The sequence below is a fragment of the Rissa tridactyla genome, chromosome Z (assembly GCF_028500815.1).
Source record: "Rissa tridactyla isolate bRisTri1 chromosome Z, bRisTri1.patW.cur.20221130, whole genome shotgun sequence".
In the NCBI taxonomy this organism is placed as follows: Eukaryota; Metazoa; Chordata; class Aves; order Charadriiformes; family Laridae; genus Rissa; species Rissa tridactyla.
Window position 1 is genome coordinate 11,372,731 of NC_071497.1, and position 13,999 is coordinate 11,386,729.

The 13,999-nt window shown below is 46.3% G+C and overlaps 1 protein-coding gene across 6 annotated transcripts in view; it reads left to right on the forward strand.

The window, feature by feature from the left end:
• PALM2AKAP2 (PALM2 and AKAP2 fusion) overlaps nt 1–13,999 on the forward strand; it is a 278,279-nt gene that overhangs the window by 98,892 nt on the left and 165,388 nt on the right. The window contains exon 2 of one of the 6 annotated variants that reach the window (XM_054186718.1): nt 2,611–2,768. The exons of 4 other annotated variants lie outside the window; for them this stretch is intronic. The gene's annotated coding sequence lies outside the window, so the exon portion shown is untranslated. Of the gene's footprint in view, nt 1–2,610; nt 2,769–13,999 lie in introns of those variants that run through there. One more of the 6 variants, XM_054186717.1, reaches the window with a different exon arrangement.

Consider the following 13,999-nt stretch of genomic DNA (forward strand, 5'->3'; position numbering starts at 1 on the left):
AGCAGAGACCAGAGCAGCCCTATAGCCAGCCCACAAGAGCTCTGTTTGGGTTTGGATTGCTGGGGAGAATGCAGGGAGGCTTACAGGCATAGCTGGTTTGGGCACAAATCTCCATCTTTAGACCGTTCCTACTTACCAGTGTTAACATAGCATAAGGTGGCAAATATCAGCAGTCCTGTACCAACATCGCAAAATGCCTCTTTGACTGATCACAACAGCTGACATGAATATGAGAAGTCCAAAAAAAATAAAAAAGTAAAGGAAAGTGGAAAGAAATGGTGCTGTGGGTGTTTCACACTGCTAATGATGCAAATTTTGTTAGAGTAGGTCATGACCGTCAAACCCACAGCTCCTGCAGGGACTGTCACGCTGACCAGAGCTTGCATGCTGGCTGCAGGGTGTACGCCAAGGGGGCTGCCAACAGTGGAGCTGAGAAGCGCAGGCAGAGCCAGGGAGCTCAGGCACAAATGAGGCCAATTACAAATGTGGGAGAAAGCATTTAGACAGTTGGTGGTGTCCATCTGGTGCATAGTGACTAACCTGGCAGCCCTTTGGCCAGTCATCTCGACAGTCTGCACTTCCAACTGCCCTCGTCTAGTGGTAGTCGTAATGCAGCCGATGCCGTTCCAGCTCCCAGAATATTATTGCTGCTCTCAATTTCTATGCCTTATTTCAAATAAGGCCTCTTTAGTTTAATTTCATTTTTAATCTGCCCATTCCAAAGCACTGGGACAACTTTCGTATTTCTGAGCTGTCTTCGGCAGACTAATGTGGTTACCCTTTAAGCCTTGAGTCAATTTGCCTATTCAAACCACTGAAACTACATACATACCTACAATTTAATGCCTGCTTCTCTCTCTTGTTTAAATTTAAGGCTTTGACCAATGCTCTGTCATCAACCATAAACATCCATAGATGCAGTCCCTTTAAACAATAAAGCTGGAAAAGTGTTCATATGCTAATTAGCATGGAAAGCACAGGATACAAACTTTCAGAAGTACCTTCATCCCGTTTTCAATAGCACCTCTATCACTTTTAAGCTTTTTTGTAAATCCCTGAAGGTGTCTGTTTACATCTTCTGTAACTTAAAACCTGGTCAGTAATGTCATAAGTTCACATGCCGTGAGGGTGTACACACTTACCTGCATGAAGTCACCTGCGAAATGGGACATAACCTTTTCAATAATATGGGCATCTGAGAAGCCTTTGCCCTTGGTCTCATGTTGTTGTGAAATTTTAGGCAAAGCAAATGAAAATGTTCTGTCAGTGCTGTAAACCCGAGCAGATTTTCACAATGGCCTTACATTTACGATTGCCCATTCTTACAAGAACTTCTTTTACTTGAATGCCTTGTTCAAATACCAACATGAAAAAATAGCAGACACAGAAAGGAGATGAAGGGGGTCAATTGTACAGGTAAAACCAAGAAGGTTCACAGGTTTGCCAAGATTCAGAAGAGGTTTTCTCCATGCCAGGATCCTTGAGCATTAAGATCACTGTCCAAATAAACCATTTAGACTTTAGGAAACTCCTGCAAAACTCTAGCTTCTTTTCCCTAATTACATGGCAGGAATTTCCAGACATGTGACCATGAACCAGTTGCCTTTGCTACCCCATCCTTCAGAACCGCCATTCCAGGTGTGGAGATTGGCACAGGTGAGGAGACCCCTGGGAGGATGTTTTGCATGGTCCTGGGATCCAGTGAAATCACAGAAGGTGAACCAGCTCCTCACAACCAGCCAGCCCCTCCCCAGGAACCTGTCAGGCTATGCCTGGCTTTCCTCAGCTTGCTGCAGAAAGAATAATGAACTGAGTGCAAAGTAATTTATTAGAAAGTAGTGCGTTACCACATGCTGTATGGCTTTGAGGTTCTCTATATTTACCCTCAAAAATGCAGTCCCTTGCCACCTCACTTCTATGTCCCATGGCCAGCTGCAGGCCAACCATCAAAATGTAGACCCTGGCATGCTTTTAAAAGTTCTCTTAAAAAGGAAAATAATCCCTTTTCTAATCCATCCTGGGCTGCAGGTGCTCTACTGGCTGGTTTTTGCTCCCCTGAACTGAATCAGCCCAGATGTTTGCTTTATCCTGACTTAGAAGCTCTGTGGTTCTTGGGAAGTCCAGGGGTCAAGAATTTCACCCGTCCGAGACCCACGCAGGCAGGAAGCCATCAGCTGACTCCTACCACAAACACACGGCGCAAAGTTAAGACAAACTTTGCAGCTTCCCACAACTAAAACCATGCATCGTTCCAACTTTCCATGAGGCAGTAAGGGGGACTCGCAATCCACCATGGAAAATAAAAAGGAGGGCATTATCATGTTATTAAACTCACTCTCCTTTTCTTTAATTCCCACTCTAACACCATAAGGGATCAGAGAGCAATGACTCAGGTGTGGCTGATGTTAGGTAATGTGGAGAAAAAGGCCAGAAAAGTAAGCCCGAAGCAATCTCAGAGCAATTTTTCCCACTCATTTCTTCATTCACACAGCTGTGTAGCTGGCTCTGTTCACCAGTACAGCTCAGAAACACCAACACACTTCCAGGGATGTCTATTCAGACTTACAGATGCTGTCTGAGCACAAATTCAGTCTCACAATTTCTCCACAGCACAGGAAGTGTCCTACACCATAGATGAAAACCAAAGATGTGTTCATGATTACCGGAGCAGGTGGAGGCGATCTAGGAACTGGTTTGCTGTGATTTCCAGTTGAGACTGGAGCCTGAGGACTGCAGCACCCAGCTCTTCCTGGTCCTTCCCACTGCAGGTAGAAAACTATGAGATGCATATGATGAAAGAAAAGTGTACTTGTCAAACTCGGAGAATTAAAAAATGAGACATGGGCATTGTCCGTGGGTGGCCTGGATGGTTATAGCTCCTCTGGTCCTCTAATGGTGTGATGGGGTTAGGCCGTTGTAGATGACCTCCTGTACTCCTGGCAAGAGAAAACCAGGCTCTGGATGGCAGAGATAAAACTAGAGCAGTCAATTTCCAGAGTACAGTCAGTAATTCCTCAGCTTTCTACAGCTCTCAATGAATTCCAGGATGCTGGGGACTTGCTGCTTCCACCTACCCACCTTCTGCTTCTCCTGGGGTGGTAAGCAATTTTCTTGAGCTAGAATTCATTCATCATTTTATGGCATGATTTCATTCTTGTCTGGCTAAGCACGGCCAGCGAGAAAAGGCACTTTGCTTTGCTCACCGAGACGCAATTACCACCCCAGCCCCACCTTCTGTGCACTTGTATGCCGGAAATTTGTGCTGGGAGTCTGCGAAAGGAACAGCACAAAGCTCTCCATGTGCCCAAGAGGACCAGAGACCTCCCCAAAAACCCTTGCCAGCGGTAGCAGCACCACCCACCAGGCCGGTGGACACTCAGAGAAAATGACAAGAACAATAGCAGGAAATGTCTAAGGGTGGAAACAACAAACTGAGCACAACCCACGTTTCTGGGGGCTTCCTGATTGGCTTGATTTGCCTCGGCAGGAGCACTTTGGATAACCCTGGAGTTATCCCACCAGAGCAAAGCCTCTCCCCAGTGAAGCCACGTTTGTTCCAGTGTTTTCTGGGGCATGGGGACGCTTGCTGCCAAGCATAAATAAACGAACAAACACAAAAGCTCTAAGGTAGATCAGACAGATGAAGCGGGATCAGGACACTGCCGTTGCTGTGCTCAAGGCGGCAGCAGCTTGGTGCATCCCTTGTCGCCCCCAGTGGAGAGTCTGTCCGTTCCCACGGGACACGTTCCTGGCCTCACATCAGCCTTCACCCTAGAAAAATGGACTGTGAGTTCCTGCAAGTGAATGACAGTAGACGACATATTCGCAAAGCTCAAATCCAATAAACTGTTTGCATCCAGAAACAAACAAAAACAAGTTACAGCTCCTACTGGGTGTTCCCCTTCCTGCCCCGCTGCTTTTTTTCTGTCCCTGCCGTCCAAGTCGCTCTTGGCAAGCAGTGCAGGGGAAAGCATTTGTGCATTTGTGAGGGGCACGTAATATGGGGAATCTTTAAAGAGACCTAATAAAGCTGAGTGCCTGAGGCACGCTGACTGTCAGCTGCACATACCCATCCAACTCCATTGTTAAGGGCTTCTGAGGGCACTTACAGGTTCAGGCACTCTGACTAAAGCACAACAAAAAAGGCAAGGAAATGTTTGTTAAAAAAGGTTTGAGGGAGGCGGATAGAATCCCTGTAAATTGCAGCTTCCCATGGTAGTAAGTGGCTTTAACAGCCACATCACAGCAGGATGAAGGGAAGGTGTCATCACACCAATTATAGTACTTTTGTTAGGGTTTTCACATTTTCAGGGTAACAGCCTGGGGCTCAATTTTCATTTTTAGTATTATTCACAGACTATATTCAATCAATCGCATGGGGTACCTTGGATCAGTGTGCTGGATGCTGTGCAGAACTTACGTCTTATGCCAACAAGTAAGCTTGTAAGCACCATGTTCCTTGAAACAGCATATTTTATGCCACCACTGCAGAACGCAAATACCTAATGCCTTGTTTGCACCACAAATCCACTATAAAGTCCATGCAGTCCTTAGCAGCAAATCTGAGTCAGATCAAACCAAAATCATAGAAACCTCACATGTACAGGGAGTATCTATAACTAATAATATCAGTTAACATATCTACCAGGGATAGTGCTCTGCCTCGCAGAGGAGGAAAGCTCAGCTGCAGTCTGGTGTGAAAATAACCTGTGCAGGAACTCAAAGAAGACAAGAAATATCAATGAGGAGGGGAAAAAAGGAAAAAAAAAAAAAAAAGTGGCCCATACCAGGAGAAAGTTTGTCTTTCACTCAATGTGCACACACCTACGTATAGATGTAATAGGCAGATCCACAAATCGGAGCATTTTCATGTGTGCTCTCAGGTATTCCTGGTTAGGCTTGGACTATAATATAGCTAACATATGTGTTAACTAGTATATAATTTCCTTAAACAACCTTTAGTCTTCTCATTTACTTGAACAGGCATTACAGTGTGCTGATAATACTGTGCTTTTTGGTGCTGGTGTTTAGCCAGACAACTTGTGTGAACAGTAAGACCAGGGATATTACAGTGTAGCTCAGTGCATTATTTCAAATAATTTCTTCAGAAGAAATACAACCTTTGCAGTTGTATTTCTGCACCCAGAGTGAAACTCTGGTGCACATCTTCAAGGCAATAAAGAACTTCTGCATCTTATCAACACAGCCAGAAAATTAGAATTGTCCGTGACTTTTTTTTTCACAGCTCTACTATTTATCTTAACAAAGATCCTGAGTTTGCTAAGAGCCATGTGGAGCTCCAAAGAAATAAACAAATACTGACGTAACCACTGCTAGGTTGTACTAGCTTCCATTCCAGGCAACCTAAGTAATAGGTACATCAGAGGAAGAATAATATTTACATCAAAAATATTTATATCCTTGAGGTTGGAAAAAAAAAATAAAAATCTTTGGCCCAAAACAAGTGGAAAGAATTGTCACCACAAGCTGAGCAAGAGAGGAAAAATACAGTTCAGAAAAAAATTTAGAAGGGAAAAACCAGCAGCACACACTCTGCTGTATGTAGACTGGCTACAGAGAAAGTCTTTTCGTTAGGTCCGTTGCTGGCTCTGTAAAATGGCAGACCTTCTGCCAGACTTTCTTTCTCCTCAGAAAGTTTGGGCGCATATGTATCTTTGCTGGTATTTGTATGGCACAGTGAAAAGGGCTTTTCTGAGCAACCCCATGGAGGGGCTGAGTAGTGCACATCCCACCTCAGTGCTTCCTTCACCCTGGGTCGGCAGAGCTGCAGATCAGCACTGCACGGGCTCATGGTCCTTCCCTCATCATCCCTCTGCGTTCACTCTTCTCCAAGCAAAAGAGTCACAGACACAGCTCAGGGAAAGACATAGGGGAAAAAATATTACCAAGTGTCTCCAAAACCCATGAACTCTTTTCACTCATGAAAAAAACTCTTTTCACTCATGAAAAAAACTCTTTTCACTCAGGCCCTTTTAGGTGAAAGTTCTATACACAAACTGAAAATTGCATTGGGCTAACAAGAGGTCCATTGCTGGTAGCACGGTCAGGCGTCTCTCAACATCAACAGCAGCTTTCATGCAGCCTGATTCATCATTTCCCGATGGTTATGACAAGAAGAAAGGCACCAGAAAGTGAGTGATAATTTTAAGGCAATTGTTCTCTCATATATATATATACACACTATATGTGGTGGTTTATATATAACAATATATAATGAGTCAGATATAACACTGTACAGTGTGAGCACACAGGAATCCCTCCTTTGAAATGTGGCTGTTCCCATCAGCTGCAGCTGATGTGTAGATTTTCCACTTTCTATAATGTTTATAGAGCACACACTCCACCCTAGAAACTGGGAAGGGTCTTGGTCCCCTGTAAAGCATGATCCCCTGTGCTCTGAAGACCTCTTTACTGAAAAGCACAACCTTTAGTGAAGGCAACAAGACAGCCAGCCCACAGACATGAATGTTTGTTGAACAGTCAAAAGTGAATGCCCTCATCTTATGTAAGGGAGAGAGGAGAAGAAGACAAAGGACAATGGGGAGACAGTACATATGGGGATGATGTTTAAATAGGAAAGGAAGTGATATGATTGGAGAAGTCGTGAATGGAGACTAGCACAGGGAGGCAGGAGTGGCCAGGAGGTTTCAGGACAGGCATGGGACATGGCAAAAGGTGATGAAGGGACAGGATCCACCAGGAATGGCAGCACGTGAGTGAGAAAGGATGCAGCAAGTAGCAGGAAGAGGAGGTAGAATAGGAAAGAGAGCAGGTGGAGGAAAAAGAAAAGGAGGTGGACAAGGCTGGTTTATAACATGTTTCCCTGTCCTCTGGTCTTCTGCACTGTATCAGCAGAAAACAGTACTAGCATGCTGGGGCTTAGAGCTAGCTTAAATCAAGGGAACCTATAGGTCTCTGGTTACCTGAAACTGACAGCAAGTCACAGCAACATTTGTCTCTGGTCCAAGCAGGCAGCTGTGGTTGATAAACAAGGCTGGAGGGATGGCAGATACTGGAAGAAGCAGAGCAAAGGAGTCAGGACTGAGTAGCTCCAGAGAGCAAAGCTGGGTTCAGCAAGTTGGGAAAACCTGTCATGCTTCTAAGGCACCATCCAGTGTTGCCCTTGATCCCCATGTTCCACAGAAATAACTGCGATCAGTTCACTTGTTGCCTGAGCATGTCCTGTGGGCACAAGAGCGCTCCACTGCTCAGGAGCAGACAAGCATCACCAAGTCCCCAAACACTACTGTGGGTCACCACCAGATCTGACGTTCTGGCGCCCTGGAGTTCCGCCAGGTGCTGCTCTTGTGGTGTTCCCTCTGCCCTTGCCCTTCATGGCCCATGGGTGACCCGGAGGAACCAGAGCACTCATCTCTGCAAGACTCGCTGAGCAAGATCCTCATCAGGTCCTTGGGAAGAGCAGACGGGAGCACAGAGACCACCTCCCCAAGTCTTGCAGTCCAAGGGCAGGCGGCCAGAGCAGATGGTTGAGGAAAAGGCTGCAGTGACCTGAGGTAGGCAGAAGACAACGCACTCACTCCAGCCCTAGCTAATGGTGCTGCTTTTAAGCACAGCCTCCCATATGTTTTGCTTTTCAGTGCAGCACTGCTTGCACTCCAAGCTTGCAGAAGTTGATTGCATTTCTGCTGCAGCCCTTCCAGAAGCATCTGTAATTTTCTATAAGGGTGGAAAATGAAGAGCCAGTGTCTGCCTGGAGTTTCTGCTGTGGATAGCCACTTAACCTGGAGGTTACAGTGCCCACCTTGCAGCAGCTGGCTGCTACGGTATCCTCGTGGCCATTCTGCCACAACCCGAGGGGTGTAAATCTGGTGTCATGCTCTGCTCTGAGCTCCCCGTGACCCTGAGCAGCTCATCTCTCAGCTGACATTGTAAATCAGGGACAAAGGTGTATTCCCAGTCTGTACATGGGAAGCTGAAGTCTTTTCAGAGCAAATACTTTTGGTAATTTTTTTTTTTTTTTACTTCCCTTCATTTAAAAAGAAGGTGGAGATAAAACTCACACCCTTTTCCAGGCTTCCTGCCTTCCCTGTAAGTGCTGCTAGGTAACTGACTGTGTGTCTCCAGTAAACCAGTATGTCTATAGGAATTGCACAAAAACATCCTCCTTCCTTGGCAGCTTGCGGTATGGTTGCTGCGTAAGGTCACGCGTTCATTTTGATCGTACATCTGCGCTAACCTTGGGTAACGCTGCAGTAGCCAGCGCTGCTGTATTATGGAAGAATGAGCACTCAACAGTCATCCCCCTATTGCTCTCCCTCTATTTCTTGGACCTCTCCCAAGATATAAATAACGCAGTCCACTGTACAGCTGAACTGCTGGCATCTGTTGCTAAACCTAAATGAATTTTCATGTGCATATCTGCAATGTGCCAGCAAACTGTTTTTCACAGGGCTGGCCACACCTGCGTTGCTTTTTTAGTCTCTGGGTGTGTGCTGCCGTGTCTGGGGACTTTGTGCTGGGGAGAACTGCACGTGCAACCCTCCTTCGCCTCGGACACATCTTGCAACACGTGCCCTCCAACCCCAGGTCCAGCCACAATCATTGTGAGCTTTCTGGAGCCTATTCCCTGTGCTCAGAGTGCCCGATCAGTCCCCTGAAGAATACCTCAGTGGTAGGAGCAAAGCGTAGCATGGGAGGGGGAGAGGATTTCATGACAGCAAGCCACATGGGCACGTTTGTCCCTTGTACTCTTGTGTGCCCGCAGGCATCACAGGGGCAGCGTTGCTGGTGCTTGTCCTGCCATGTTTATTTAAAGCTGTGGGAAAGCAACCAAGTTTCCGCAAGGTTCAGTGTCTTCCCTGAGCCTTTGCACCTTCACTTTCCAATTAATTGCAAAGTACAGCACACATGTCCTCTCTCAGATGGATATTTTATCTTCCCTGCCTTTCTCCTGCCATCCTAGCAGGTACTGAACAATGAACCACAGATGACGCATCCCTGTACTTGCAGTGTAAGTCCCATTCATTGTCTGATGTGACTCCTGTCTGTCTGGACACAGAGAGCTGTGTGTCTGGCTTTGTGCAGCCCGAGTGTTTTATATCAGTTGTGGCTTTCACTTCGTTTACTTTATTTTAATGTTTTGGACACTGGACCAAGAGGATCCAGAAGCAGGACATTTGCCCTCTCTCTGGGATGGGAGGGAAAAAGAAAATGACAGCGCTGGTGAAGAGGAGAGATAAAATCCATCTTCAGCAGGAGGAGACATTTTCATCTCACAGGGCTGGGCCAAGAAACCAGGACATTTGTGCCATTTGTTTTAAGCACAGGTCCTCCAAGAGATAGATGATTCAAAAGCCAGACTCTGCCAGAGCAGGTTAAGCTATCAGGGTCTGTACTTGGCTGGTCAGGGAAATAAAGATCTGCCAGGTCCTTCCTGGAGCCTGGTCAGGAGCACAAATAGGAGCTTTCAGATCAGAACACTCTGGTATAAACAGACAGAAAGAAAATAAGTGGACTTTTTGCTCTTTCACCTCTTTGGCCACTGACCAGGGGACTGGGTTCAGACCAGGGTTGGTTTTTTTTCCTTTTTTCCCCTCCATTTCCCAAAGGAGGGTCAAGTCATGTGCTCCACTGCTGTAAGGGCAAGCATCCAAGGCATAGTGATTCACTGATTTCCAGTCAGCGATCTGCCCTCTTGTGAAGCAGTAGGAAGATTTTAATGTTGCAGTCTCACCCAGGCTGGAGACATCTCCTGGTTGAAGAAGACTGGAAGAAATTGGTGCTGGAAGACTCACACTTGTAAAAGTCCACAAACATGTGTGGACTGTAAATGCCACAGGGGCAAGAAGTTGTGTGTCCAGTTGGTATGGGAAGATGATACTGGAATGAGAGAACTTCCTTCTAAAACAGACAAAAAGCAAGTCATGAAAAAGTGATTCCAGCTGGAAGAAGAGTCACCCCAGAGAGCGCTGGAGGTCCCTGTGCTTGGAAGTTTGAACGCTGTATCAGGCAAACCACAGACAAAAATTAATACACAAATACAGTGTTGCTTTGGCAAGGAAAAGGACTCGATTGTACAACTGTTGAAATTTCAGGTCAAAGCATTTGCGTCACCTTGACACTAAGTCTTCTACACCTGGAGCAGGCAGCATTTTACTAAGTCAGGGTAATGATTGTTGGGTTTATACCTCATCATGTTTAGCACAAGAAATCCTGTGCCCAGTGCTTGACTTGCTGGCCTTGGTTTGTCTAACTTAGCAGGGATTAACCTGGTCCTAAATGAGGCAGATGCAAAATATCAACATAGGGCTCTCTTTCTATGTATGCGTGTATATGCATTTACTTCAAAAAGTAAAGGGAATTATAGAGAGTATTTCCTCTCTTCACAAGTTCATCATGGATTCACCCAGGGGAAATCATGCTTGACCAATCTGATAGCCTTCTATGATGGCATGACTGGCTGGGTGGATGAGGGGAGAGCAGTGGCTGTTGTCTGCCTTGACTTCAGCAAGGCTTTTAACACGGTCTCCCACAGCATCCTCATAGGTAAGCTTGGGAAGTGTGGGTTAGATGAGTGGACAGGGAGGTGGATTGAGAACTGGCTGAATGGCATAGCTCAGAGGGTTGTGACAAGCAGCACAGAGTCTAGTCAGAGGCCTGTAACTAGTGATGCTCCCCAGGGGTCAGTACTGGGTCCAGTCTTGTTCAACATATTCATCAGTGAGCTGGATGAGGGCACAGAGTGCACCCTCAGCAAGTTTGCTGATGACACAAAGCTGGGAGGGGTGGCTGACACACCAGAAGGCTGTACTGCCATTCAGACCTGGACAGGTTGGAGAGCTGGGTGGAAAGGAACATAATAAAGTTCAACAAGGGCAAGTGTAGGGTCCTGCACAGAGGGAGGAATAACCCCATGCACCAGTACAGATTAGGGGTTGCCCTGCTGGAGAGCAGCTCTGCAAAGAAGGACCTGGGAGTCCTGGTGGACAACAAGTTGACCATGAGCCAGCAATGTGCCCTTGTGGCCAAGAAGGCCAATGATCTCCTGGGTTTCATTAAAAAAACCATAGCCAGCAGGTCAAGGGAAGTCATCCTCCCCCTCTGCTCTGCCCTGGTGAGGCCACATCTGCAGTACTGTGTCTGGTTCTGGGCTCCTCGGTTCAAGAAAGACAAGGAACTACTGGAGAGAGATCAGCGGAGGACTACGAAGATGATCAAGGGACTGGAGCACTTCTCTTATGAGGACAGACTGAGAGACCTGGGTCTGTTTAGCCTGGAGAAGAAAAGACTGAGAGGGGACCTCATTTACACTTAAAAATCTCTAAAGGGTTGGTATCAAGAGGATGGTGCCAGACTCTTTTCAGTGGTGCCCAGTGACAGGACAAGGGGCAACAGGCACGAGCTGGAACACAGGAAATTGCATCTGAACATGAGGAAAAGCTTCTTTACTTGAGGGTGACAGAGCACTGGAACAGGCTGCCCAGAGAGGTGGTGAAGTTTCCTCTGAAGGTATTAAAAACCTGCCTGGATGCAATTCTGCGCAACCTGTTTTAGGTGATCCTGCTTTAGCAGGAGTGTTGATCTCCAAAGATGGGTAGATGATCTCAAAAGGTCTCTTCAAACCCCTATCATTCTGTGATTCTGTGATCAGCTGGTACTGGGATGCAACTTTTGCTTGGTGAAGGGAATGTTTTCCCTTTCTGTGTATTCAGGAAGATTCATATAGATTACCAGAGCAACTCATTCAGCATTGTGCCTGAATCTCATTTCCAAGCATTGATTGGTGATAATGTATTCTCAGTCTTTCAAGGCACAGAGGTTTGCCTTTTCAAAGATGCTAATTAAGTTTGCTGCTCTTGATTATCAGCTTCACTCTGTAAACAACAGCCTTTTAGAAATCATAAGATGTGCACTGCCAGCTTTCCTCTTTGAGGGTGAGCCGTTCAAAAAGAATGATCTCTGCAGAAAGACTAAACTTAGAGGCATTGAATTACTCAGCTCTGGAATCCCATTTCAGATCCTGCAACAGACCTGAAATCAAGCAGGTTTTTGCCATCAGCACTGGCTGTGTGTTGATATACAGTGACATCCACAAATGGTCCAGCTGGCTGCGGCACAACTGCCAGTGTTTGCTAAGAAAACTAAGCCAATGTGGAAACCAAACCAAGTACTGTTCAGTGATTTCCCCTTCCCCTACAGCAGATGAAGGGCACTGTTCATGGCTGCGGCATGTGGGTTTCAGCTCGTTTCTTAGGCATGTTGGTTTACAGACAGGTTGCTGGTGCTTGGCAGTTGATACGGGTATAGGAATCATGTCAAGGGCTGAGGTGCTGGACTGGGATTTAGGGTACAGTTCCTCATATCTTCTTCAGTTGTGTTGGTTTAAAGAGCCTAAATGCAAGACTTGCACATCTTGCAGGGGTAACCCTTTCCCCACCCCAATTCAAAGTAACTTATTCCTTCCCTTGCAAGTTCATTTTCCAAGGTTTTTTTGAGCCTGGGTGAGCTAACAGGTTCACTGCTGCCCCAAAAATCTCTACAGTGACCAAGAAGTGGTAATGAGAGCCCCATGGGGTGGAACATTTTTGCCAGTGCTCTTTGGCACTGTGGGAAAAGGCACATGGCTCTGCGCTCGCCGAAGGGTGGACCCTGCACATTAGGTTTCAGTCTCTGGTTTTACTGTGTGGTCAAAGGCTTTGTGTCGGCAAGACCCTTGAGATGAGTTTGCGCAGAGATCATTTTCATCCCTACAGGCAAGCACGGTTATCCCTGAACTTGGTGTTTAACTTTCTGTTTAGTAAGCATCAGAGGGGTTTGTGGCAGTTCTGTGCTTGTGAATCTGACATTTTATTACCAGCTGTAACACCTCAGGGTGTTCAGCTCTGAGAGACCTGGCACTAATTACTAATATACAGGCCCATGTCTTCTTTGTGCCTTTTTATATGAAATTGATTTAGGGCGTCAGGCAAGCAATAGCAAAATAATCAGTTTACAGCTGAACTGTCCCCCACCCTACGTATGCATCCGTCACCTTTTCCCTTCGAGTGTTTACTCTGATTAGGTCTTTCCTGTTTTCCTCTTAAGTTCTGGATACTTGTATATTTTCCTTATTAGTGCTGATGAACGTTCTTTTTTCCACTGACATGTCAGTATGTGCGCTGCAGACATAACCTCTATTACATTTCTATCTTCACTGCAGAAATGACATGGGTATTTCTCAGGTGCAACCCAGCATGCAGAGCTAGTACAGGCTAAAGAAAGTGGTCCATAAACCTGTAGCTGTTCTTCCCTGTTTATAATGCTGTTACCATTCCACCCCGAAAAACAGAACACAGCTGAACCAAATGCAGGTATCTCTAGAAATCATGTGTCTGCCAGAGTTAATGAGCTGGATAGAGGAGGCTGTTTTCTTCAGGCGTAGTTCTGCTTGCTTAGGATTTGTGTGTTGCTCTTGCAAAGCAGTGTGACTCTGCACCGGTTGTGTGATTGCCCTGCAGGGTCCTGCTCAGGGTCCCTGCTGGCGTCAAGGTAAAGGCACCTTGTGCCAGAACAGCCTCTGCCTTTCAGCAGAGAGGACAGTGACAGCCGAAGTCTGTGGGTTTCAACAACTCAGCATGAGAGACAGAGGAAATCCTTCACCTAGAGTAAGTGCATTCATCACCTTCAGGCTGGAGCACAAAACAGAGCCCTATATCCAAACATAACGTTTGCTGGATTTGCTAAACGTAAATGCACATGTACACATACCACAGTAACAAACCTCTTCTGCCTTTTCACCTTTTAGATCTCCCTTCTTAACTCCCCTTTTCATCACCTAAATTAAAGTCTTCTGTGCTGCCTGGTAGCTCCTTTGGTCCCTGATCCCAGCATCCCTGCAGGAGGCTTCATTTGCTGCTTCTACCTTCTGTCCTCTCAGAAACTGCCCTGCCCACCTTGCCTGCACTCCTGTGGCCACCTGGTTGGGTCGAAATCCCACCACATACACAGACCAGACTTCCTTTAGTAGTCTGGTGCATTG